The sequence below is a fragment of the Zingiber officinale genome, chromosome 1B (assembly GCF_018446385.1).
Source record: "Zingiber officinale cultivar Zhangliang chromosome 1B, Zo_v1.1, whole genome shotgun sequence".
NCBI classification, from domain to species: Eukaryota; Viridiplantae; Streptophyta; class Magnoliopsida; order Zingiberales; family Zingiberaceae; genus Zingiber; species Zingiber officinale.
Window position 1 is genome coordinate 56,591,366 of NC_055986.1, and position 5,592 is coordinate 56,596,957.

Consider the following 5,592-nt stretch of genomic DNA (forward strand, 5'->3'; position numbering starts at 1 on the left):
TAACCCTTTTTATTCTAGTCCTAATTACCCTATCAGGTAGGTTGCGTTTAGTTACCCTGTCGCGTAGGTTCCTTTTTGGAGATGTCAATTATTCTGGAGCCTCCATTATGGATTTTCCTTTAATTACATTATTTGTTAAAATAATATTTTATTTATTTATCTATTAAGTTAATGTCAATCTTATTACTTTATTAATTATTTATTTGTTAAGATAATATTTATATGTTTATTCATTAAGTTAGTGTTAATAATTATTTATTTTATTAATTATTTATTTGTTAAAATAACTTTTCTTTTTGCTCCCCCTGGATCATAGCCCCGATAAGGTCTATCAAGGTAATGTACTTGATCCTTAGGGACCCAGTGTTGACCAAGTCCAACTTGATTGACCAGGTTGGACTTGGGTACCCATGCTTAGACTAGTTTTCTATTTGGTTTGTTGACTAATGATAGGTAAGACCGATATTTCCTTCTAAATTTAAAACCTAGTCCAGTTCTATTATAAACAACTCTTTGAGTCACAAGAATTAGGTCTAGGTTCTTGGACCCCAAAGAAAACCGTTCTAGGGTAGTCTTCAAATCGTTGACTTGACTTCTCAGGTTGGAATTCTCTTCCTCAAGTTTTTGAACTTGAGTTGAGGTTCCAGTCTGAGCTGGGTCAGTCAATGATTCGGTATTAGTCACTTCTTTAAGGAGTGTTACCTCCTTTAGAAGCGACTTGATTCGAACTTTGGACTTAGCTACTTTATGCATTAAGTAATTGATTAAACTGTATAAACAATTTTTACTTACAGAGGGGTTTGACCCTTCGGAAATGGATGTGGATTCGTGACTTCTCTCGGACTCGGCTTCCGATTCGTCCTCGCTTTTGGTGTAGTCCCGGACTATCAATGCAAGGAGGCTCGCCTGCTCGACTTCTTCATTGTCAGATTCCTCGGAAGAAGATTTGTCCCAAGTTGCCTTCAGAGCCTTCTTCCTTCTTGGTTTCTTTGGGTCCTTTTAATTTGAGCAGTTCGCCTTGATATGCCCCTTCTGATTGCACCCGTAGCAAGTCACCTCGAATTTGACCTTTGAGCTTGACTGGGCTTCTTTGGTCTGGATGGTCTTTTTGACGTCCTTTTTGTTGAAGCCCCTTTTTTTGTAGAGTTTTTTCATCAGGTTGACGAATTCGCTTATGAGATCGTCGTCGTCTTCCGAATCTTGTTCCTCTTCTGATTTTTGTTCGGTTCTACGTTTTGATTTTGACTCGCGTGCTCTTCCTGTACCTACAATCAAGGCCAAACCTTTCTCGGCCGAACCTGAGTTAGTCTGTTCATGAAGCTCAAACTCAGAAAACAATTCGTCTAACTTAATAGTAGAGAGGCCCTTAGAAACCTTGTAGGCATCTACCATGGATGCCCACAAGGTGTTCCTCGGAAAGACGTTTAAGGAGTACCTTATAATGTCCCGGTTATCTACCTTCTGTCCGATCGCATGGAGTACATTTAGTAGTTCTTAAATTCGGGCGTGGAGCTGGCTGACCGTCTCACCTTCCTGCATTTTCAGATTATACAATTTATTAAGTAACAGATCTTTTTTGCTTACCTTGGTGTCAGAGGTGCCCTCGTGGAGTTCGATCAGCTTCTCCCATAGCTCTTTTGCGCTGGAGAACGGTCCCACTCTATTGAGTTCCTCCTTGGTCAGTCCACACTGGAGTATGTAGGTAGCCTTTGCGTTCGCCTCAACTTTCTTTATTAAAGATGCGTCATAGTTCTCGTATGACACTAATTTGCCTGAGCCGTCTAGTGGGAGTTCAAGTCCTGTCTTGGTGATCATCCAGACTTCGAACTGGGTTTGCAAGTACGCCTCCATCCTGCCCTTCTAGCACCCGAAATCGTCTTCGGTGAAGAGTGGTGGTCGAGCGGTGCTATAAACTTCTTGGAGTGCTATTTAGCAAATCTGCACACACACACAGAAAAATCTGTCCCAAGACTAGGTCTTGGATTAGTAGTGCGAGAATAAGTTTAATAAAATAACGAACTCGAGTGGTGTTGCACCGACTTCGAGTTAAAACCGATTCGAAGGAAAAATAATTAGAATTTAGCTATTGAGCTAATTCTAATAGACTCCGTAAAACTAAAAATACCACGAAAAAATTGCTTGAACGGTGGTTGCACCGATTCAAAGCGACCCCGCTCTGATACCAATTGTTGGATCGAAAGCGCTAGAGGGGGGGTGAATAGCGCTCGTGGCTTTCACTCGATTCGAAATCGCAAAACTCGAGTAATAACGCAACGGAAATAAAAAGAGGACAATAACATAAGAACTCGAGGAGTTACTTGGTTAGGAGCCTTGAGCGACTCCTACTCCAAGGCCCGCGATCGTTGATCGCTTTTGGTGGGCAACAACTATAATATCGAAAATGAATTACAAGTTAAGTACAAGGAAAATGGTAAACTTATACCAACGATAGAAGGAAAATAATAATATTAAGTCTCCAGGTCATCGACGTCAAGTCGCAGCTTTGTTGGATCGTCTCGTTAGCAATTTATCGCAAGAAGATAGCTCGTGAGTTGTTGTTTTTTGGCTGCTGCTCGAATCCTCTTTTATACAGTGCTGGAGGCGCCTTCAATACCATCCAAGGCACCTCTAGGTTTCCGAGTCAATCGCGTGGATCACTGTTGAACTCGTCCCACCTTATCAGCTTGAAGGCGCCTCCATGGTCGTCCAAGGCGCCTCCACTCCCTGGTCCAAGGTGCCTTCAGTCCTCATGAAGGTGCCTTCAGTCCTCATGAAGGTGCCTCTAGCTCCTCTGGACAGCTGACGTCGGCTTGTGCCCGAGGCGCCTCCAAGCTCCATGGAGGCGCCTCGGACACTGTTCATCCGAGGCTTAACTTTGGTTTTTTGTACCTGCAAGATGTGTTAGCTCCATAATAATAACCTACCCTGCAAGACAAATATTAGCACACATAAAATATAGTAAAGATAGTAAATGACAGTCTCCGAACTGTTCGGGTCTGACTTCAGGTTTCCGACCGGAAACCCTAGGTCGACCCGACGCCTACTGTTCCCTCTACGGGGAACGCGTCCTCACCTACTCCACTCAGGAGAGTTACCTGATGCCAGTCCGGTCCTCCAGATCGACTGGTCTTTCTGCCTAGGGTTACCACCCCCTAGGACCTAGGGTTACCGCCCCTTAGGACCTAAGGTTGCCGCCCCTTAGGGTTTTTCTCCACTTAGGGTTACCACCCCCTAGGACCTAAGGTTACCCCCCTTAGGGTTTTTCTCCACCTAGGGTTACCACCCCCTACGACCTAGGGTTACCACCCCTAGGGTTTTCACCTTGCCTAACCGCAGCTAGGACTTTTGCCTAAGTATCACTTAGGACTTACCTGCAAGCTCCATGAACATATTAGATAACAAATAATCTTAACTTTGAATTTCTTTGCCATTATCAAAACTAAAGTTCGATCGTCGGATGCTTCCCACACCAACAAGGACTTGTTATGTGCTTGCTATATGTTGGTCATGTATTTATTTATGCAGGATTTGGATGTACTACATGTACTCCCGATGTATTAGTTTTACCTAGTTGAGCATATTAGTAGATGATTATGTAGTTGCTTATGTGGCAAAAGGTAATTCGCTCATCCCAGCGCCCCCGCTAACCCGTCCTTAGGCCAACACGGAGGAGGTAAATCATGGGTGACTACTAACCATTAGTACAGGTGGCAAGTCATGGGGGGAGGTATGCTCGGACACATCGATTTTTGACTTCAAGACCTCATGTGGCAACACCCCATGCCTTAACCACCGCACCACCCCAAGGGGACCAGATTATGTAGTTGCTTATGCTTTCATTAGAGGTTGTTTATATTGACTATCTTACTTTATAGTAAGTATTTCACCTGAGACTACATCCTTTAATTTCCTTATATATAGTATCATGCACTATTTTCTTATATTCGCTGAGTATTTTGTACTTACTATCCCTTGTTTTCCCTTTATTTTTATGTTAGTAGGTAGAGGATGTGTTGTGTCACTCAGAGGTCCTGGCTGCTAGTCCCACATCACACTTGAGATCATGTTTTTCACATTTTGTCTTGTTGCTTTGTATTTACATTTGATTTTGTTCGTGGATTTTAGTCTTGCGGTGTATCTGTATTTGGTTACGATACTCGTTGTATTAATCCTTGCTGACACGCAGTCCATTTATGTTTTCTATGTTGTGTGAGATTGTGTAAATCCCTCTATTGTATAGTTGGTTATCTTTTATCTTCTGTCGTCTTTATTTCCAGCTGTGTGGGCTATATCATGTTATATTGTACATTGTTACTAAGGGTACCATCCGTTCTATTAGACAAGTATACCTCTGGGGCGTGACACATGTAGAAATATATAAATACTCTCTATGAGAAGAAGAGAGTAGTAATTTTAATTTTGATAGAAAACTCTAATTTGATTAGGGCTTCTTCTTATTATCATCTCTCTCTCTCTCTCTCTATCAACAACCCAAGCTCTTGCCTCTCAAGAGTTACCGTCGGCCATCTCTAGCCACCTAATTTGGCATCAACAAATTCAATGTCGACGAATTTAGTGCCGATGAATTCGGTGCTGACGAATTCGATGCCAATGATTTTGGTGTCGACGAATTCAATGTTGACGATTTCAGTGTCGTTCCACTCTCCAAATCATGCCATGGGAGTTTTCTCGGATTGCTTTGTCTTCACGCTTGGCTAGTACCGATTGGAGATGAACAACTCGTGGCTTTGTGAAGCTGTCTGAACGACAACTTGACGTGGATACGAATAGAGACGAAGCTTTCGAGTATCGCTTGGTTGATTCTTATTCCACTCCTCATCAATCGGTTGCTTGTTCGTTAATTTTGAAGGAGACTTGCCTTGTGAGGCTAGCAAACATTATCTATAAGGTTTGATCACGAACCGTTAGATATGCCTAGTATAAATTTACTTTCCATAAAATTGTAATCATGTAATTATGTCTAGCCGTGTTGTATCCTTATATGCGTCTGATATGTATGATATAATAATTAAGAATTATTATGTTTTTATTTTCACTACGTATGTTTACGAAACATATTTTAATATGCACCACATCAAACATTCCTCAACACCTACATCATTTAAAAATTTAAAAATTTAATTTTTTCAAATCAAAAGAGTTTCATAAATCTATTGATGATGTTAATTAGTAAGTATCATTATTTTAAGTCTTATAATAAACTTGTGTTATTAAGTCTTTGAAATTTAAAAAATTCAAACCTTTTTATTATCACAACTAATGTATTTATGTCAGTCTGCCCTTAGATATGAATTCGATAGCATAAATTAAAAATCAAAATTTTGTAAATGAGTAGAATAAAAATTTTAATGTGGAAAGAAATGAGGATTATAATGGAAATATGATATATGTTTTTGGAATGAAAATTAGGCGTGTGAAATGCATAATACCAACTTTCTTACGTGAAATGTCGAAAAAATAATGTATGATTTGTTTAAAAAAATATAAAATATGATATATAATTTAAGAATTTTTAAATTTTTATTAAAATGCAAAAATAAAATTCAAAATCGTATGATCGTATCCCCGTTC